Below are 23,386 nucleotides of genomic sequence, written 5' to 3' on the forward strand. Positions count from 1 at the left end.
TCCAAGATCAAGTCACCAGCATTCAGCATCTGGTGAGGGCCTTCTAGCTGAGTCCTCACAGGGTGGAGGGAAAGTGGAAGAGTAAAAAGGACCAAACTCTGTGAAGCCTCTTTTATAAAGGCTTTAACACATTCATGGGCTCTCATGACCTCATCCCCCCTAAATGCCCCACTTCTTAATACTATTGCATTGGAAGTTAAGTTTCAACATGAATTATGGGGGACACATTCAGACCATAGCAAGTTGCTGCAACTGCTTAATTATCATCATAATCCACTTTTCACTAGTTTCTCCCCAAATGCTCATTATATAACAGAAAAGTAATTAGTTTTCTTATTTTCCCAGAGAGTCAATATGTGGAAACTGCTTCTATTTCAGTCTATATTGATTGCTCTCTAGGCCTGCTTCTTCAGTGTTGCATTGCACTGTTTCCTGGATTCCGTGTGTTTGCCTTGGTCTATAACTCTTTTTTTTTTTTTTTTTAGGGGAGAGCATGAACACAGTGCCCCACTACCACAAATTATGCAGTCAAGTTTCCCACATTTGGGGAAATCGCAGGGGTCAGCACATCTGGAATGCAATGGATAAGCCTCTTCCTGGGAAAACCACCTTTGTGATCATGGTATCTCCCCTGCCAGGTAAGCATATATAACTCTCTTTTGTTGGAGTATATTCTTAATAAAATCCAGAGAAAGCTGGATGGAAAATAAATTTTCTGAGTCCTTGAATACATGACAATGTCTTTAATTTATCTTCTGGTTTGAAAGGCATTTTTCCCTCAGAATTCTGAAAGCATTGCTTCATTATCTTCTAGCATCCAGTATTGATAACAGAATTCTGATGCATTCCCTCCCATGCTCTTTTGAATATGATCCATTTTTCTTCTCTGGAAGTTGTAAAATCTTCTGTATCTAAAATTTCATAGTGGCCGGGCGAGGTGGCTCACGCCTGTAATCCTAGCACTCTGGGAGGCCGAGGCGGGTGGATCGCTCGAGGTCAGGAGTTCGAGACCAGCCTGAGCAAGAGTGAGACCCCGTCTCTACTACAAATAGAAAGAAATTATATGGACAACTAAAATATATATATACAAAAAATTAGCCGGGCATGGTGGCGCATGCCTGTAGTCCCAGCTACTCGGGAGGCTGAGGCAGTAGGATGGCTTAAGCCCAGGAGTTTGAGGTTGCTGTGAGCTAGACTGACGCCACGGCACTCACTCTAGCCCGGGCAACAGAGTGAGACTCTGTCTCAAAAAAAAAAAATAAATAAATAAAAAAATAAAATTTCATAGTGACGAAACTTTGTGTGAATTTTTGTCTATTTGTTTGTTTTTTCAGTTATTGTTCAGGGTATATGGGATTTTTTAATTTGTAAACTATTGACGTTTGGATCTGGGCAATTTTCTAGTATTATCCCAATATTAGTTTACTCCTCTCTATTTACTCAGTTTCCTTTTCAGAAATTTACAACTTGGATGTTGGTTTTTCTGGATTGATCCCCTATATTTCTTTTGTTTTCTATTTTTTAACCTTCTCTGCTTTCTGGGGGATTTCATTAACTTTCTCTTTGAACCCCTCTAATTATACTGTTATTTTGGCTGTCACATTTTTAATTTCTATGATATCTTTTGTGTTCTCTTGGGTTTTTTTTTTACGGCATTCTGTTTTACTTTTTTTTTTTTTAATTTCAGCTCATTATGGGGGTACAAAAGTTCAGGTTATATATATATATTGCCCATGCCTCCCCATCCCCCCAAGTCTGAGCTTCAAGCATGTCCATTCCCTAGACAGTGCACATCGCACTCATCATGTAGGTATACACCCATCCCTTCCCTCCAGCCCCCACCTCTGTCTGATACCCAATTGGTGTTATTCCCAAATGTGCACTTAGGTGATGATGAGGGAAACCAGTTTGCTGGTGAGTACATGTGGTGCTTATTTTTCCATTCTTGGGATACTTCACTTAATAGAATGGGTTCCAACTCTCTCCAGGAGAACCAAAGAGATGCCATATCACCATTATTTCTTATAGCTGAGTAATATTCCATGGTATACATATACCACATTTTGCTAATCCATTCATGAATTGATGGGCATTTGGGTTGTTTCCACATCTTTGCAATTGTGAATTGTGCTGCTATAAACATTCGGGTGCAGGTGTCTGTTTTACTTTAAAAATGGTTATATAATCTCATGGTTATCATATAATCTCTTACTTCTCTGAAAGATTTACAGTTTTAAAAGGAGTTTCTTCTTCCTATGTTATCTTGGGGTCCCTCTGTTCTGTTTATTGCATTTAGGATGACTGGTGGGAGCTCCAGTGCTGGAGAGGTGCAGTGGCTACTGGCCTCCAGAGGAGGGCATGCTCCAGTGGGGGCTCTGGTCTCAAGATAGTGCCTTGCTGGAGCAGCTTGGCTTACAGGGGTGTGGGGGTGAGGAGTGCACACCTTGTGCTCCTAATCAGGGTAATGCTGCTGCCATGAATTCCTGGCAGCTCTCCAAACTGGGCTCAGGGATTGGGAGGACAGTGGGTTCTCCTGTAGTAAGGATGGCAGGTGTTTGTGGTGATAATGGGGGTTGGTGGTGATCTGCTTACCTTTTCCCTGCTGTCTCCAGGCTGATTCAATGTGGGTGGGGGAGAAGGGACTGTAGGGCCAGGTGCCTCCATGCTGCCCTTGTGGACTTCCAGTCACCGCAGGTGCATCTTCACTCCCCCGCTGCACTCCAACACTCTCCCTTTGACATGCCAGTCAAATCTCAGCTGTTTATTCATTGCCTCGGTCCTTTCTTTGGGGGTGGGGGGGAGATGAGCACCAGGCATCTCTAGTCAGCCCTTTTGCTGATGTCACTCTTAAGCAAGTTTAAGTCCTATTTTAATTTTAGTGGGGTTTTAGGTGGGAGAGGTGATAATTTCGTGTGGTCAATCTGCTATCTTCATCCAGCATCTACTAGAGAAATGGAAAACCTTTCAAATATACAATCTTTAGATTACTCTTGATGATTGTTACTAACAGGGATAGTAAGATTTATAGAAATAGTCTTCAAATTGCATTTTTTATAATTAGCTTTCTGTCAGAGCCTATTAGCTCAGTTGAGCAGAGCATGGCAAAGTGATACCGAGGTCATCAGTTTGATCTCCATGGAGTTCAATTAGCCTTAATTAATTTCATGGACTTTATCTTTTCCTCTAACTCACAGAGAAAGTCAAGAATGTTATTTTGGGTAGCTATAAAATAGGCAAGAGATAATTCAGCTTTCGCTTTACTGCTGCTGTTAGGACCCCGTGTCTTAATGGGGTTCTGCAGCATGCCACTGCAGGAACTTAAAAGGAACAAAAAACAATACTGGCAAATTAGAGGCAAACAGCACAGACATATCACTATAAATCAGTTCCCTTCTGCTGGAAGAGGTGGTGGTAGGGGGATAAATCCATTTGTCTGTCTTCCCCAGAAGCAGGCTTCTGGATAGAGATCTGTGCAAGAAAGGTTTATTGGGGAGTTACTCTGGTACAGGGATGACACCTCTAAGAGAGTAAGGGCAGCGTTAGGGCAGAAGGAGAAGCTGACCTGTGACACAGTCACAACAGAGGCCTCAGCTGATCCCACAGACTCTCCGGAATGGAGAGTGTCTTCAGAGTTGTCCCACCTTGAGGCAAGAGGCCAGAACTTTTTAACCTCACATTGACCAGTTGTTGGATAAGAACTATCCCCAGGAAAGGACGTGACCTCCCGGGGACAGGACTTCAGTGAAGTGCCTCTTTTCAGCAGGTAGCATTTTCCAGAGTTTTGCAGCTGTGTGCCAGCAATCCATACACCCAGCAGGGAGGGCAGCAGACCACTACATAAAATATTGATAGTACCTTACAAAGTATCTTCTTGAGGGTTCATGAGCTGAAATATTGGTTCTTTCTTTTATTTCTCCTAGACACCTATGGGGAGGAGAGAACACACAATTCAATGGCAGAAGTGCAACTATAATTGGAATGAGAAGGAATGAACTGTTTAGCCCATAAACTAGATAATTAGCCTCCAAGAAACAAAATGAACGGGATAAACTTTCCAGGAATTTGACTATTTTATTCCATGTTATTTTTGCATTTGGGCATATTTTCTTTGGTTAGCAATCATTCTTAGGTTTTAAATATGAAACCAAAATTGTTAAGTCTAGGTTTACAGTAATAAACCGGGGAAAGTTCAAAGACTACTTCTAGGAGAAAATAACACTCACATGTATTTCAATTTCAGTTATCAGAGCAAGGAAAATTAATAGTCAAAAATTCTCACTAATTATTTACTCTGTATTTGGGGAGGAAGAATAAAATAGTGACTTAACTATACTAACATATAAGTCTTTAAACATATAAAGAACTTTTTTTTTTTTTTTGAGACAAAGTCTTGTTCTGTTGCCCCTGCTAAAGTGCAGTGGCATCATCATAGCTCACTGTGACCTCAAACTCCTGGTCTCAAGTGATCCTCCTGCCTCAGCCTCCTGGGTAGTTGGGACTACAGGCACGCACCATGCCAGACTAAGAGAACAAACATTTATTAGTATATTATTACAATAGTTATAGCAGTAATATGTGGTACTATCTATACTTGATTTTCTAAAATTGTCAACAAATTGTTGACAACAGAAGTATTTGCAATGCTTTTAAAAAATTGAGAAAAATAGGGTATGATCTGAAGTGTTTCCATATCCAGCCTATTCCACCTCTCTTATTCTCCCCCTCCTCCAAGGAGGGGGAGAATGTATGTTATCTCTAATAATTACATTTTGTTTCTTGGAAAAGATAGAGAATTTTAGTAAAATATTTTGATACCTTTTGTTATTGCTAAAAAGTTATGAGTTCAATATTTTCTAAGAAAAAACATTTCAAAGTCATTCAAGACAAAAGCTAAGGGAAACGATGATTTGAAACTTTAAATCTGTTCTCTTGAGCTACAAGCTTCAAGTTTGTGGAAAACAGAAGGTAAAGGAAGAAAGAGGAACTTCATAGCCTAAAAAATCTATTTTCCATTGTTGGTGGGAAACCGAAAAACATTAGTCAAATAATCCAAAATTTTAAAAGAGGGAGGGAGTAAGTTTTTCTTAGGTAGTGACTTGATTGGGTTCAACATGACAAGATGCATTGTGAAGCCAACGAGCCACTGAGTCATGTGCTGGGAACAACTGGGCTTCACTTCCAACATGGCAGCTGAATCCAATGTCATGTGTTAATCGAGAACAAAGGTAGTTGATTTTTCTGTATTGTAATAAGGCTGGTTTTAGCATCATCTCAGAGAATTGTCAGTAACCTTTTTCTGAAAGTTAGGCTCATTTGGTTGGATTCTGTTCTGTATGCTCAATGGTTCCTGCCTCATGTCAATAAGGGCTCCATCAACTATGAAATCTTAGGGCTATAAAATTCATAAGGTACTCCAGGACAGGCAATGAAAAATGTATCTTCCTCCCTCCTCTGTCCTCCAGCCTTCCCATTCCCTTCCCAGGGGCAAACATTGTTTCCAGTTTCTGGTTTATTTGCCTCTAAGATATTCTACTATGTAGGTTTAAAAAAATCTACACTCTATATTTTTGCTGCCAGAACTTCCTTGTCATTCAGAATCAATATACACGTAATAGCTTTGTTTTAGAAAATGAATTTAGTCTTATGAGTCTATAAACTCTGCTGATCAATTACTACTTCTTTTCAAAGTGATCCTAAACAGAGTGTGTGTGTGTGTGTGTGTGTGTTCGTCCTTGAATTTCTCCTGGGACAGACTTCTGTGGTTTTCGGGGTTAGGTATTGCAGTTTCTTTGTGGGGCAGACAGGAAATCAAAAAGTGTAAAATGGCTAGGAGAAGACAACAGGAAGTGGTAGGTGGTATACAGATTGAAATGCCTAGTCTAAAAGTATTTCAAATTCCAAAGTTGTTACATACATAGTACAACTAAACTACATAGTTTTGTGGTCCTTATTATACAGTTCCTCCTTCTTAAAGATCATAAGTACATATATCCATCACCAGCTTTCTAAAACCTCACCCATTTTTCCTAATTTCTTAAAAATTAACAAAGATCAATGCAATATTCCAGGATCCTAGTAGATAATTTGGTTTGGTCCCAAGAAAATTAAATATAGTGCAGAAATATTGTTTTAATTTCAGGAAGTCAAATCACAGAGTGCTTAAGAGCACAGACTCTGAGACCTGGGTTTGAACTTTGGTTTGGATATTGACTGGATTGGAAAAGTTCCCCAGCTTTTTGGAACTTAGCTTCTATATCTACAAAATGGGAGTTAATAATAGTTGCTTTGAAGATTACATTAAATAAGGTAGGTGAAGTGCTTAGTACAGTTTCTGGTACCTACTTGGTGCTCAATAAATGATAGCAATTATCATTACTTAGAAAACCCTGGTATAATCTTACATTCCTTGGACTTGAATTCTCTCTCAACCAGCTTTTCCCTATTTATTTTAATCCAAAGGTCACTTTTGACAAAAGGTAGAAACAAGACAGCAATTGATTCATTTGATAAGAAATACTTATTGAGTACCTATTACATGACAGATACAATATTAAAGTATTGATGAAGACAAAATTCGTATTCTCATGGAGCTGACCTTAGAATGCAGTGGACAGACAACAAACAAACAAATTAATGTATAACATAATTTCAAGGGGTTTGGATCATAATCCTGAAGAACAAAATACTGAATGTTGAAGTCTCTAAAGATCAAAATCACTAAGGTCTAAAATCCCTAACTTGTAATATCCTGAAAATCACAATCACAGGATAGTTGTATCACATTAGGCAGAACTATTACCTTGATATATTTGGAAATTAGGTATGGTTTAAGGAGATGTGTGCGGATGCCAAGTTGACAAGGAGTGGACTTGTGGACTTAATTTTAGGTGTCAACTTGACTGGATCAAGGAACACCTAAAAACCTGATAAAACGCTATCTTGGGTGTGTCTGTGAAGGTGTTCCCAGTGGAGATTAGTGTGTGAGTCTGAGTGGAATAGGTGAAGAAACTCTGCCCTCAATGTTGGTGGCCACCATCCAATCAGCCCGGGGCCCAGAAAGAACAAATACAGAAGGCAAATTGTCTCTCTCTGACAGCTCGGACAGACTTTTCTTCTGCTGCCTTGGACGTCAGAATTCCAGGCTTGTGGGTCTTTGGACTCCAGGACCTACATCAGCCCCACCCTGGGTCCTGCGTCTTTTGGCTTCAGACTGAGAGTCATACTGTTGGCTTCCCTGATTCTGAGGCCTTCAGACTTGGACTGAGCCATGCTACCGACATCCCAGGGTCTCTAGCTTGCCCATGGCCTGTCATGGGACTTCTCAGGCACCATAATTGTGTGAGCCAATTACCCTAATAAGTCCCCTTTTGTATATCTAAATACATATCCTATTGGTTCTGCCTCTCTGGAGAACCCTAACTAATAAAGATTTGGTATTGGGGAAGCCAAATATCATTCCTTTTTACTGTGTTCCTTACAATGGAAGAGATCTGTGAAATTATTTCCTTGAAGAAAGTCTGTGGTAAGTGGAGTGTTTGAGGCTACTTAATGGTGAAAGATAAAGGTTTAAAAGCTAATTGTTGTTGACACTGTGAAAGCAGAAAATCGCTTAATTGCACCTGCTGAGCACTAACCAGACTTTCAAATGGACGGCATAGGCCGCCACATTTGTAGACCACAATCAGTCTCTGAATGTAAGTGCAGTGAGTGTTTTGAAGAGTGTAGAAGAAGTGAAAATGCAGGTGAAAAATACAAGAAATCTCCCCTGCCAGATTATTCATCGTGTATTCTGCCCCTTCATAAGCAGCACCATGTTTGCCTTCAGAAAACGCCCTTTCTCACAGGATAAAAAAAAATCCACCAAGCTCAGGGACCTTCTGAACCGAAGCTGCTTGCTGATGTTGAGGTTCCTCCGAGTGTCACAAAACACACTAAATGGTGAACTATTCTTGATTAGGAATTTGATTGTTCAAGAAGATAGACTTCTTATATTTACCATTAAATATAACATAGAAAAAAACTAATACATGCTTTTCTTTGGCTAATGAATGGTGCTTTCAAAACTGCCCCCACTGTTTTTCATCGACTACGTAGAACTCATGCCCCTGTTGGATCCAAAAATTCTAGAACTTATCTGCTTGTTTATGTGTTAATGACTGGAAAAAGTGAAGCACTTTTTAAACCCTTATTGGAAAATTTGATGGACTTTGCAGAAGAAAATGGATTTCAATCGAATCTTCAAACCATAATGACAGAGTTGGAATTAGGTGTGATCAAGGCTTCTAAAAGAGAATTTCAAGGTGTTAGCAGTAGAGTTTGCTTTTTCCATTCAGCCCAATGCATTTGGCAAAAAATTCATATGAGTAGATTGGCCATGTGATAAAGCAACAATGAAAACTTCGGTTTAAAAATGAGTCATTTGCCTGCTTTGGCATTCCTTCCAGCTGATGACTTTCCAGGAGCTTTTAATAAATTAAAGCTGCATTTGGCTGAAGAAGCCAGTGAAATTACTGACTGGTTTGAAAATAATTATGCATATGGTAGGGCAAGAAAACCCTCAACAGTGTTGCTGTTAGATCACTAGTATTGTTTCTGCTGAATTTGTGGTCTGTGTGTGAATGCATTCAAAATGGATTTCTGTGTGCCCAAAACAGCATAGAAGCATGGCACAGAAGATCGGAAAATTTAATAGGGAATGCTTATGTCCCTGTATATGGAATCATAGAAGAATTTCAAAAAGAGCAGAGCTACACAGAAAATGAATCTGAACTTATCCTGTGAGACAGCCATGCCGTAAAAGAAAAAAAGCAGTTATTCATCACAATATAAGACTTCAAAATATAATTACTGATTGTGAAGGTCAGCTAGCTCTTATGGACTACCTCTGTACAATTGTCCATAATCTCTTCTTGTAATACACTCTTTCATATGTTGATTTGATTTTTAATATTTTTTTTTTTTTAGTTTTTCTACTCACTATTCTAAATTGTCAGGATTATTTTTTACAACTTGCTATGCTATGTATTTCATCTGCATATCATTTCCAATACAGGAGGTATAAATCATGTAAAGACTTTTTAGAGAGTTCTAATTCATTTTATGCATTTTCTACAAATTTGACTCCACAAAAGTACATTATTATAATGTTGACTTTGTGTGTAAGCATTGTGTGTGCACGTAAAAATGTCGAAACTTTCCCAATACATGGAAAGATGTCCTTTTTGTACATCTGCATTTATGAAAGATAAAATTTCTCGAGGTCTCAGCACTTTGGGAGACTACATATGTGGTGGTGACCTGTCAAGGTTTTTGACCAATCTCATCAAAAGACTTAGGTTGTCTGTCACAGTATTTCTGATTACTGAAGTTATATAAACTATTCCTTTAGAATATGGTTTGTTTGCTCATAACTGTTATGCCCTTGTGATTTTTGTTAGTATATCTGAGTGTTTATGCTTACAAAAACTATGTGTGTTATATTATTGCCTGTTTTATTGCATAAAGTGGCCTATGAAGCATTCTGTCATGATTTTTTTCCCCAAATAAATCCCCTTTTAAAAATGTAAATAAATATCTTTAAAATATTTTAAAATTATTTTTGCAGAATTATATTTTCAGGATTTTGCTCTTTCAGGATTTCAACATTCGGGATTATGGCATTCAGGATTGCGTCTTTCAGGATTATGATGAACTCCTGTCACAGTGACTGTTTTGGGTACTGCTCTGTTTTAGTCCTCACCAGAGACATTTGCAAATGTTTCCCCAACACTATATTGATAATACCTGTAGTCCAGTAGCCATCCTTCCATGGATCATGTATGGCTTCTCCTTGTAAAAGCCTTGAAACACAATTTATCTTTTGTCACATCTCCCCCCATACCCACCCTAAATCTGCTCCACAAAATGCTAAGAAGGAAAGCTGTTTTTTTTTTTTTTTTTTTTTTTTTTTGAGACAGAGTCTCGCTCTGTTGCCCGGGCTAGAGTGAGTGCCGTGGCGTCAGTCTAGCTCACAGCAACCTCAAACTCCTGGGCTTAAGCGATCCTACTGCCTCAGCCTCCCTAGTAGCTGGGACTACAGGCATGCGCCACCATGCCCGGCTAATTTTTTGTATATATATATTTTAGTTGTCCATATAATTTCTTTCTATTTTTGGTAGAGACGGGGTCTCGCTCTTGCTCAGGCTGGTCTCGAACCCCTGACCTTGAGCGATCCACCCGCCTCGGCCTCCCAGAGTGCTAGGATTACAGGCGTGAGCCACCGCGTCCGGCCGGAAAGCTGTTTTTTACTGAAGATTTTATGGGAAGAAAAAGGTGAAGAGTTATAAGGCACATCACACAACAAATGACTTTAAATTCCCAGTGCAACAACTTTTTTCCCCTCCCCAAAATGCTACCAGTCATAGGGTCTCTCACTCTCTCCTAATCCTTCACACACCCTCCTCTTCAATGCTTTTCCATTTCTCTAAGTGATAATGTCACTCTTCCCATAGACTTTTGAAGTCTAGTCTCTCTGAATGGGAATATCAAAGCAGGTCCGTCCCTGCTCCTTCTCCCCCATCATCTTGTTCCATTGCTGATTCTTTTTTTCCAGGACAAACCTCTTATAAACTTTTGTCCTCTATATCTGTCTTCACTGCCTGAATGTCCCATAATGCTTTATTTTATCATGTCTCAATCTAATTTGCATTCTTCTCTGTCTTTCCAATTCTATTCCTCTTCTATGTCTCTTATTTCAGAAAGGATAACACCGTCCCCCCAAGTACTCTGAGGCAGAAACCACGGAACTGTCCTTGACTCTTCTATTCTTCCTCACACCTCTGTTATCTGCCCCCATCCATCTGGCAATCAGTCACCAAGTACTATTGAGTCTATGTCCTAAAGATATCTTCAATCTACTTCTTTCCGTCCACTTGCAATAATGAATAAGTCTCTTCTGCTCAAAGATTTGCAACAATGCTCTATTGTTTGAGACAGAAAATAAAACCCTTTTTGCCTTTTAAAGTGGATACTAACATGAAAACATTTTATTATGATCAGAGGGTTGTCAGGAGTTTCTTCCCAAGAAAGCCATTTGCATCCGATTAAATTGTAGGGTTGCCTTTACTACTGCCCTCTTTTTTGGTGTTTATTATTTCATCATATTTCATCAAGATGCATATGCCTCTAAACAGACAAATGGTTTCAAACTAAAACCAGCAGTCCCCAGCCCATCTCACCCATTTATTCACCCTGGAGGCAACACTTTTCAGCTCTTTAATTAATTCATTTGGTTTCCTAGATCTGTGTACTGTCTTTCTACTTTTTAACTTTTGAGATTTAGGTTTTGTTGACATCCGTTGTGGTAAATGAGATTTACCTTTCATCTCCCAGCTCCTATAATATATAGGTAGCCTTCCCATTTGCTTATACTCTAATTAGAGGAGTTATATCATAATTTTGGAAGTATCAATATATACTGTTTTATTACAAATATGTAAAAACTATTAACAGCTAAGCCAAATAATAAACTATGACAACTGTTCTTGCACAACTTTTTGTTTCCTCTAGAATTAATAGCTGTCCTTTTTGATGCTGTTGTGGTACGGTTAGTTTTCTATATACCTACCAGTAATTCAACCCCCAACTATCTGCCAACTATTTGATTCTCCATTCCCTCAGAAATATTAGGTATTCTATCAATTTAGTCTTCATGGAAAAACCTCTCCAGAGCATTCGAACCAGCTTCAATGTGGATTAGTTTGTCTGGTACGTGTCATCCCGGGATCTTGCTTCTCTAACATCTTAGGGATTCTCCTCACATTTCTTTCTGCATATAACATATTTCTCTTTCTGGTTTTATTTTTTCTCCTAATTTTGGTGAAACACACACTAGTAGAGTATGTGGAAGGTAAATTTTTTGAAACCTTGTATGTCTGAAAATGTCCTTAATTTATTGTTATGGCTAGTTAGTAGTTTGGGTAGGTATACGTTATAATTTTAGGTTAGAAATAAATTTTCTTCAGAATTTTGAGAGTGCCTCCATTGTTGTCTAGCTTCCATTGTTGCTACTGGGAAGCTGTATTAGTTCTATATCGCTGTTAACAAATCACCACACACTTAGCAGCTTAAAGCAGTAACCATTTATTAGCTTATAGTTCTGTAGGTCAGAAATCTGAGCACAGTGTGACTTCTCTGTTTAGGGTATCATAAGGCTGAAATCAAGGTGTTATCTGGATTAAGTCTGGAGACTCTGGGAAAAATATTTGCTTCCAAGCTCATTCAGGGTGTTGGCAGGATTCAGTTCTTTGTGGTTGTAGGACTGAGATCACCATTTTCTTTTGGGTTGTCAGCCAGGGACCAATCTCAGCTCCTACAGGCCTTTGCATTCCTTGCCCTGTGCTCCCCCCCATCTTCAGAGCCAGCAATGGAGAAGCTTCTTTGCCAGGAAGCGCCCTATCAGCCCCTCATAAGGCTGATCAGGTCAAGTCTTTCTTAAAGTCAACTGTGCCATAGTAACATAACCTAATTATGGTAGTGAAATCTATCACATTCATAGTACCACAGATTGTACAGGGTACATACAGGGTGGGGAATCTTGCAGACCATCATATTCTGCCTGCCACAAAAGTCTAAAAATTATTCTAATTTGTGATTTATATTATATGCCCTATTTTTGCCTCTGGAAGCTTGTAACATTTTCCATTGTCCTCAGGTTTCTGAAATTTCATGATATGCCTTTGTATGAGTTTATTTTTATGCTATTGTGCTGTGCACCATATAAGCCATTTCAGTATGGAAACTCACATCCTTCAATATGAATATTTTTATTAATTTTTTTCCTTTCATTTTCTCTGTTCTTGCATTCTAGAACTGTAATTATTTGGATGTTGGTCCATCTGCACTATTCCTCTAAAATCTCACCTCCATACCCCACGCATTTTCCATCTCTGCTTTCAGTTCTACTTACTTTTTCTCAACATAATCTTTCAGATATGGAATTTTTCATTTAGGTTCTCAAAGTGTTAATTTACAAGAGCTGATTTTTCGGGTTTTGTTTTGTTTGTATCATGAATGTTCATTTTGTGTGGCATCATCTTTTTGTTTTATGCAGGCAATATTTTTTCTTTTTTCCCTGAGGATACTTAATGGGTGTTTTCTTTTTGGAGTATTCTCTCCACGTAGTCATTTCCTCCAAATTACTTTCACATGTTTGTTAGAGGCTTTCCTCAGATAACTGTGATCTTTGCTCATCTGTTTCAAACCACTAAAAAGCTGATTGGAAGCTCTGAGCCCACGAGTAAGGCTTGTTGACTGTGAAGTTTACTGTAGAAGGAGCTGCTTTAGCCACTATATTAAGGAACACCCCAATGCCGGTACCTTTCTGGTCTTTTCTCTTGGACTACTCAGATAGTTATGAAAAGTCTCTCAAATCTCCTGCCTGAAGGTTTTGACCTAATTTTCAGCTTCTTGGAGCTGAAGAGGAGATAAGAACTGAGGGTGTATATTCCTGGTAGTGTGTCTGGAATTCAAAATCCTTTATGTTGGAGCGTCAACATTAATACATGCTGTGGTTTTCTACTTCCACCCGCCTGGTACTCTGCCTCTTTTCTTTGTCTATTGAGTTTCTATCATTCTTCATAGCTAAGTTCAATTTACCTGCCTAGAAGTAATGCTTCTCATCTTTGTAATTGTTTAAAATATTTGCTTGTATCACTTGTAGCACTTTAATCATACCTGCCTTGAATTGTATATAATTGTTTACTTATCTTTTTACTGGGAACAAACTGAGAGCCATGATTTTTGTCTATACAATGGAGTTTCTCATGATAGAGTCCTGCCCTTCTGGGCTTTTAACAAATATCTCCTGAAGAAATGTCAGAACAGAGAGGGATTACAAAGATTATATTAATTTTCCATGGCATATCTTTATTGATTTTTCTAATTTGGGGCTTCCTGAAAAAGATGTTTTCAATTTTATTCATTTGGTTTTAGAGACATCTTTCAGAAAAGTGCATTATGTGATTGGAAATATAACAGGGAAAGAGAAATGTAATGGCTCACCATCTACCTGTGTCAAGTAACTCCTACAGAGAATAATAAAAGTGTCAAAAATATAGGTATTAAGATAATACTTTTTCTATTAATACTTCCTTTTCTGAACCATTGCCAGATTATTGTCAGAGACTTCCAGGATGGCAGGCATTACCAATTCTTAAATAATTTGATATCATCTACATATTAGCATGAGGTATTTTAGAAATGGTTGACAATACAAATGAAAAGATATCTAGTCACCCTTATTCATTCTGCATTCATTCTGCAATTCAATCTGAGAATCTTAATGCTTTATTTTTTTATATATATATATTTTTAAATTATTTTTTCTTTCCTGCTTCTCCATAGGTTGGACTTAATGCTTTCTTTAACAAAAAGACTCTCCCCAAAATTCATTTTTAATCTAGAAAACCTTTTCTCAATATTACCAATATAGACAAGCGGCCAGCGTATCAGAAGAATTTTTTTTTCTCTTTTCAGCTCCACGTTAATTTCTGTGGACATGTCACCTTCCTTCTCATGGTCTCAGTTTCATTTTGAAAAAATTACAAATAAAATGCCCTAAATGTCAGTCATCAAATGTCTTTTTTAAAAACACTTTGGAAGATGCAACTTCTAGAAGCTAGATTTTCCCCTGCTTTCTGATTTACTACAGGGATTATAGTAGCAAACCTGAAACCTCCTTCCATTTACTTTTCTCCTAATTCTTACTTAATTTCTCTTTATTCTTTAAGCCACAGCACAAATTTTACCCCCTTTACTAAGTAATCCACTTTAAGTACAAAATAGTGTTGGAAATATAAAACTGATAAAGAAGAAAATTAAAACTTGTATTGCTACCATTCAGAGAAAACAATGTATTAATATTTTGGAATTTCTCCTTCTAATCTTTTTTCTGGGTACAAATATATGCATAATTTAATTTTAAGAAATTATATTAATATCTTGCATTTTTTCACTTAAAATTGCATTATGGGTATTTTGCCATATTGGAATGTTTTTTCAGGAGATGGTAGAGTTAAGAGCACAGCTTCTAAACAGCTTCTAAATTCAAACTCTTCTCTGGGTTCAAATCTCACCTCTCGCACTTATTACTGTATGCTTTTGTGTGAGCCTTAATCTCTCTGTGTCATAGTTCCCTTAGCTATCCAATGGAGATGATAATGAAATACCTACTCCAGGATTTTTATGTTTATTAAATGAGTTACCATATATAAGACACTTATAACAATACCTTATACATAGTAAACACTAAATGAACATAGCTATTACTATATAAAAATATTTTAAATGGTAGCATAGTACTCCATTATTTGGATATACCATAATTTATGTAATAAATTCCTTATTATTCAACATTTCGGTCATGTCCAATTTTTGATATTATAAATAATATTGCCATGTGTCAACATCCTTATGCCTACATCTGTGTACATTTCTCTGATTATGTACTTTGTTAAATTACTAGAAACTATGGACCATGTTGTAATTAACTTATTATTTATTATTTTTTCTTCCTCTCCCTCCTCTCCAAAGATATAAGTTCCACAGGGCAGACAATTTACCTTTCTTGTTTAGTACTTTATTTCCAGTACCTAGATGTGTCCCTGATACATATTAAGGACTTGGTAAATCCTTGTTTGTTGAAAGTACTATATCCATTTTAAGAATCTTTATAGATATAGCCAAATTAATCTGCAGAAATTAACACTTCCACCTGAAGGTCTGAGTCCCTGACTCATGACTCCCTTTCCTGTCTGACGATATCATTTACATGCTTTGTCTGAAGACTCCATGATATCAGTTTATGAGGTGTCATTGCTCTTCTGGTATACTGTTTATTGTACTCCACTAATGTATGCTTGTTAAAGCAGCTGCCTAGCGTTATAATTTTTCCTCTTTACTCAATGTTCTATGTATAGAATAATCTTCTGCTACAGTCAATCCTGTTTCTTCATCATTCTCATTTTCATGACTGTACTGGGCTTGGATAAGGTTTATTAGTTGTCAGTAACACCAACTAACTCGAGGTGATATAAGCAAAAAGGGAAATTATTTTAAGGATATGGTGCCTTATCACAGAATTCAAGGCAAAGAATACAGTGGGAGATTCTAGAAGGACCTGGTATGTTTTAGAACCAAGAAATCTCTCTGCAGATTGACTTTCCCCACTTCTCTGCCCATCTATGGCTCCTGATTTTATGTGTTATGGTTCCAGCCATGGTTAGGGAATTTTCTACCTATTTTGATTCCCAATCTCAAATTCCTGAGATAGAATTTGTTGCTGTTGTTACATGGATGAATTTTACAGTGGAGAAATCAGGATTTTAGTGTACCTTTGCTCAAATAGTGTACATTGTCCCTGATAAGTAGTTTTTGATCCCTCACCCCCTCCCATCCTCCTCCTCCCTTCTTAGTTTCCGATGTTCATTATTCCACTTTGTGTGACAATATGTACCCATCATTTAGCTCGACTTTTAAGTGAGAACATGTGGTATTTGTTTTTCCATTTCTGAGATACTTCACTTAGGATAATGGTCTCCAGTTCTGGTAGCAAGTTGCTGTAGAAGACATTATTTCATTCCTTTTTATGGCTGAGTAGTACTCCATGGTGTGTGTGTGTGTGTGTGTGTGTGTGTATGTATACACACATCACATTTTCTTTATCCGCTCATCAGTTGAGAGGCACTTATGTTAATTTCATATCTTTGCAATTGTGAAGTTTGCTGTGATAAACATTTGAGTGCAGGTGTCTTTTTGATATAATGACTTCTTTTCCTTTGAGGAGATACCCAGTAGTGGGATTGCTTGATTGAATAGTAGGTCTATTTTTAGTTTTTTGAGGAATCTCCACACTGTTCTCTATAGAGGTTGTACTAACATTCCCACAAACAGTGTATAAGTGTTTCCTTTTCACTGCATCTATGCCAGCATCTACTCTTCTTTGACTCTTTAATAATGGGCATTCTGATGGGGTAAGGTGGTATCTCATCATGGTTTTAATTTGCATTTCCCTGATGATTAGATGAGATAGAAAATTTGATTGGCCTGACTTGCTTCGGTTCCAACATTTAGTGCAGTATAATCAATCTTGCCACAAGAGAAGGAATCATGTAGAAAATCATGGCTTCCAGGTGCCCATTCGTGTGGAGGGACAGTCAGTTCTGAGAGAAAAGGGGGGCATTATTTTGAGCTGAGCAGAAACCCCCAAAATTATCTGCCACAATGATCTTGCTCAAATGCTTTCCATGCCTGAATTTGTCAGTTTACCTAAACCTTATCTATCCTTACAAGCCCAGGAAGAATCTTCAATTTTGAAACTATAAAAGATTCCTTGATGGTCCAAGTTATTTTTTTTAATCTCTGTCCTTGCAGAAGACTTATTCTCTACCTTGTACAATTTAGTATTATGTTAAAAAATAGGTTATTTTCTAATTGTTTTATTCAAGATAAAACAATCTTTATATCAAGATTTTGATCTCCAAACTGGTAAGCATTTTAAGGAAGAGGGATTTCTCTCAAATTTTGTTACTATGCACTCTGAAGGTGTTCAATTTAATATATAGTGAATTGATTAAAGTGCTTGATAAGAGCTTTGAATTCATTGAAAGAAAGTTAAAAGACCTCATCCTGTCAAGTGAAAAGGTTATATCCTGAGTTTTTTTCCAATGTATATTATGCATAGAAACACTACTGCTAACCGGTAGAACTATTAGTATCTCTTAAAATACCTCTCAAATTCATGAACAACTTTTCATCTCCATTACCACCTGTGTTGAGTTCATTGTCATCTATCTCAGGGGCTGTTGTGTCAGACTCCCATTTTATCTCCCTGTTGCCATTCTTGTTCCTTTCCAATCTGTTCTTCTCACAGTAGCAAAAACAATCTGCTTAAAATACAAATCCAGTAGTGTCATTTCCCTACTTAAAATCCTTCAGTGACTTTGTACTTAGAATGAAATACAAACTCTTACCATGGCCTGCAAAACCCGGTATAATCTGATCCCAACTTAACTCTTCAACCCCATTTTCAAATTACTCTCCCGTTGCTCACATGCTCCGAGTATCTGGTTTTCTTTTCTTTCAGTGCCTCAGTCACATCAGGAATGCCTCAGGATCTTTGCATGTGCTGTTAATTGCCTCTGTCAGGAAAGCTGCAACCCCCAAAACAATGCCTTTCCTCAGAGGTTTCAGCTGAAATGTCAGCATCTTTTCTTGACCTGACTTTTCCTGAACATCTTCTCCAAGAGAATTTTCCCCTGTTCTTTACTATTTTAACCTCTTGTTTATTTCCCTTTCAAAATGTTCACAACTCACAACTATTTTACTTTTCTCTTCACTTTTTTGGTTTGTCTCCTCACCGCCACTCCCATCCTAGTATAAGCTCCATGAGTGTATAGCGACTGAGTTGGTTTTCTTTTTTTTTTTTTCCCTAATCTATCTCCAGCACATCCCACAGGGCCTGGCATGTAGTAACTGTTCAAGATACCTTTTATTTCATAAACAAAAGAATAATAAGATGGAATGCTAATTTTCCTGTAGTTCTATGTGGTTCCCATAGTTTTCAGTGGTTCTATGATCATTAGAAGGCAAACTGCCATGGTTGATGCTATTTCATTTTAAGCAAGTCATTTATCTTTTTGTTCTTTAGTTTTCCCACACATAAATAAAATATAATCATACCCTATTAATATTTTTATGGAAATATTACTCATAAAGGCAACTTGGAAGTGACGATGAGGGACCACACTACTGATGAGGCACGCAAACAGTGTGTGTGTGAGGGTGTCTAAGAAAGTGAAAAGCATACCGGCTCAATGTGCTTCCTCCCTAAAAACTGGGAAATTTCTCTATGTAAACTCATGGGAGTTTGAGGACAGTAGATGATCACATGATAAAAAGATCTTTTAGCAAATCTTTATAAATTAATTTGTATTTCTTCTTCGATGTAGAAAAGGGACTTATAAATCCTAAGGGGCTAGAAAAAATTCTTGAAATTATGACTACAAGTTTCTGCTTTTTATCCCTGTTTGGACTAACAAGATATATATGCCAATGCCAGGAGATTACAAAGCCAATCATTACAGGCCTGGAATTAAAAGGTTTATGTAAGATTGCATTTTGTTCCTGGAATTTCTTTTCCTAACAGCTTGACCTTTTATACATTAATAATACCTTATGTATTTACAGCATTTTGCAGCACATTTCATATTCACAAGCAGGGGAGAAATTATCACTATATTAGAGGTGTGGAAACGGAGATTAAGTAATTTGCACCAGGTCACATAATTAGTAAATGGTATTGAGGGGATGGAGATGGGGGGAGTGCTCTCAAACTCTAGATTTTTGGCTTCTGGCCCAGGGCTTAATTCCACTGCTCTAAGCCATCCCTTTTAAGTACTAGGTGCTAAACTGACATTTCCTGTTGGCCCTAATAGAGGCTTGCAAATAAGTAATGCAAATCATTTTATGAACAGAATCACTCAAAAAATAATCTGTAATTGTGTAAGCATCTAGAATATTGACCTGAGGGATCTTGCCAATTTTCATATTTCAAACCTCTTTTCTTTGGTTCATGGCTTATCCAGTTTTGAAACATTTGATATGCTTTTTAAAATCATGACTATGCAGTTCAGGAAGATGCTTTATTAACTATTTTCCCACCTAAAGTTCAAAACTATCTTGGTTACCTAGTGCCCTCTGCTGAAACAGTCATAGTATAACAAATTAATACTATAGGAATTAATTTCTTCTAAGAAACTGAATAATGATATTAAGTATGAAGATAGCAAAAAGCCCCAATTCTGTACTAATTCTTCATCAATTTCCTCTTTTCTAGGTATATTACATTATTGTATAAAAACTAAGAATTTATATTACTAATACCTAACTCAGTGACCAGCTCAGAGGTCACTCAATGTTTGGTGAATCGATTCACATATACTTCAGTTTATTCAAGCAGTGCTCATGTGACAATCTACTGTGGCGTTCTTCTGTCAAGCAGTGGTTCTTTAGTAGTTTCAGCTGGTCCTCTGTAGTTTCCTCTCCTAGGGCCCTGTCTGTCTTAAGACTTGGCAGCCATAGTGATTTCTAATCTTTCCCCACCCTCACCCTCCAGATTATTATTTTTGGTTTTACTCAAAATATACTGGAAGTTTACAAGAGTTCAGACTTTCGAGTAACAAATCTGAGTTTAAATTCAGGCTCTGCCACTTCCTTAATCAAATTATTCATCCTTTAAAAGGTTTTTATCTGTAGAATGGGGAAAATAGTCTAGCCTAACTAGGAGGATAATTGTGAGGATTTAAATAATGTAATGTGAATGAAGGGCTCAGCACAATGCTTGTCGCATAGCAACTGCTCAATTATTATTAGTTTTTATTATTGTTTTTATTATTTTACCTTAAGCAGGTTTTGTCTTGAATACTGAATTCACAGGCCGAGAAAATGTTTTGAAGGGCCCCTCTGGTTGTTGCCAGACTTCACAGCATTTGCAGAATGTATTTGTTTAGTTAAAAAATCTGTCTCCAGGAAGGAGATTTCTAAAGAAAATCCCTACATTGTATAATTCTTTTTCCTATCTCACATACTCACAATTTTCAGCCAAAATGACTTGCTCTGGATTCCTTATCTTTTCAGGCCTCTTTATACTTATCAATCATTTTTTATTAGTTCTTCCTCCTTCCTGAAGATAGCAAAATAATTTGCATTTAATAAAATGTGAGAAACCTGGAGCATAGGAAAGAAGAAACTTGGAAATCATGGAACTGGAACTGGACAGGAACAAATGAGGTTTTGTTGTTTATTTCACTATACTAGTTTAAAGGAGTTGGCCACATTTTAATTTAATTTTAACAAAAAAAAATCTTCAGTTTGTTGTGTTTTTTATTTACTTTAAATTTTTATCATGAATGTCCATACTTTAAAAAGCCAAAAAATTCTATGAGACTTCTGATGAAAAATGCAGCCCCTGGTCCCAGCCCTCCCCCCAAACTGCCCCCTCCCTCATCCCCCAGGAGTCACTGTTTCAAGTCTTCTAGCTGGTGAATTAGTCAGGGCTTGCTGGAGAATCAGAATATATATGTTCATGTTCTGTTTCTCTAGACAGCCCTGACTAATCTCCAGTAGGATATATCTATGTCTATTATCTAAGAAGATACATATATATCTCTAAGCTATATATATCTTTTCAATAGAATATATCTATGTATCTGAGAAGGTATACAGATGTCTATATATCTAAGAAGATATATCTGTATATCTAAGAAATATATATCTCTCTTCTATAGAATATATCTATGTCTATATATCTAAAAAGATACTTTAGATATCTTCATAGATGCAGATATAGATATAGATATAGGAAGAGATTTATTCTAAGGTACTGGCTCATGTGAATACGAAAGCTAAGTCCCACCGTCTGCTGTCTGCAAGCTGGAGACCCAGGAGAGCCAGTGGTGTAGTTGAAAGGCCTGAGAGCTGATGGCGTAGATTCCAGTCAGAGTCTGAAGGCCTGAGAACCGGGAGCACTGAGGCTGGGAGAAGATTACATTCTACCTCAAGTAGTCAGGCAGAATTAATTTAACCTTCCTCCACCTTTTGGCTCTGTTCAGGCCCTCAATAGATTGGATGATGCCCACCCATATTGGGGAGGGCCATCTGTTTTACTGAGTCCACCAATTCAAATGCCAATCTCTTCTACAAACACCCTCACAGACACGCCCAGAAATTATATGTAGCCAAATATCTGGGTACCACATGGCCCAGTCAAGTTGACCCATAAGATTAGCCATCACCACAACTGGTTCCTCTGACATTTACACTATCTTTCTAAATAATGTTTGGAAATAACTACTTACTACCTCCACACTCATGGGCACATATGTATTTATATTTTTCCATTTCCCATCCCCTCATCTATCCATATTGTTAGATGAATACTCTGTATTTTTTAGGACATGTATATACATATTACTCATAGTTAAACTACGTATGAAGACAGCTGCCTTTTCTTTCTGGTACTACTTTGTATTTTCCCTCAGTTAATAATTGCCTAGTTCCTTTGCTTACTTTGTTATACATCTATGGCAAATTATTTTCCCAATTCTTAGGAAGAATTGTAAATTTCCTCTCAGAACATTAAACATAGCAGGAAATCGACTGCTTTCTCTTTTACTTTCTTTCTTTCTTTTCTTAAATTTTATGATTTCATCCTGTAATTCTCCAATGTCTTGTTCCAACCTGGATTCCCCTACATAGTAGTCATCCAGGACTTTTCTTCATCTTCAGGTTGAGAAATCCCTTTGCCTTGGTGCTTCAGTGGATCTCATTTCCTGGATCCTATAACCCCCTCTGTACTGGATATGTTCCATTTGCCCCCTCCCTCCAGCCCCTCTCTTCTCATCTGCATTCTGCTACATGCTTTTCCTAAGAGGTTGATATGAAGGGTTTTCTTTAGCCTTTGGTTGGGTTTGGCCAATAGAAGGGACAGCAGTAGATCTGAGGGTGGGAGAAAAGTAAAGATTGGGTATTTATTCCCTTGATTCCCTCCTTTTATCTAAGGCCATAACTCCTGTCAGGTAACCCTCTTCATATAGTTTTTGTCTCTGGGTTCTAGTAAATGCTCTCACCCTTTGCCCCTTTAGGACGTTACTAGGCCCAGAAGACTATACTACTCCTTATTGTTTTCCCTAAACACCATAAATATTCCAACCCTCTGTAAATAGTTCCTTTATTAGGATCTTCAATTACCTAGTTTGATTGTGCCATCTAGTTCATTCTCTCCTTTTGGTGACAAACAGCCTCCAGCAACTTTCTAAGAAAGAGTGCATGGGAGGTAAATTTTAAAATACCTTGCTTATCTAAAAATGTCTTAATTCTACCTTTATACATAGCCAATTTTTTGGTGGGGATGGAATTCTAGGGTGGAAATAATATTCCTTCATATTGTTTTTCTTGCTTCATTGTTTTCTAGCTTCAATTACTGCTGTTAAGAAGTCTGAAGATATCCTGGTTATTAACTATTTGCATGTGACTTTTTTTTTTCTAAAAGCCCTTACAAGGCTGGGTGGGGTGGCTCACACCTGTAATCCTAGCATTTTGGGAGGCCGAGACAGGAGGAATGCTTGAGGCCAGGAGTTCAAGGCCAGCCTGGGCAACATAGCAAGACCCCATCAAGATCTCATCTACAAAAACTAAAAAAATTAGCCAGCATGGTGGCATATACCTGTAATCCCAGCTACTTGTGAGGCTGAGGTTGGAGGGTTGCTTCAACCCAGGAGTTCCAGCCTGGGCAACAGAGTGAGACCTTGTCTGCACAAAAAACAAAACAAACAAAACAAAAAATAAAAGC

The 23,386-nt window shown here is 37.6% G+C and overlaps 1 non-coding gene across 1 annotated transcript; it reads right to left on the bottom strand.

The window, feature by feature from the left end:
• Positions 1 to 482: 482 nt before the first annotated feature.
• LOC138390933 (U1 spliceosomal RNA) lies at positions 483 to 646 on the bottom strand. The gene has a single exon (XR_011234601.1). It is a non-coding gene; the product is annotated as a U1 spliceosomal RNA (small nuclear RNA).
• Positions 647 to 23,386: the final 22,740 nt, after the last annotated feature.

This window comes from Eulemur rufifrons, chromosome 8 (assembly GCF_041146395.1).
Source record: "Eulemur rufifrons isolate Redbay chromosome 8, OSU_ERuf_1, whole genome shotgun sequence".
NCBI lineage: Eukaryota > Metazoa > Chordata > Mammalia > Primates > Lemuridae > Eulemur > Eulemur rufifrons.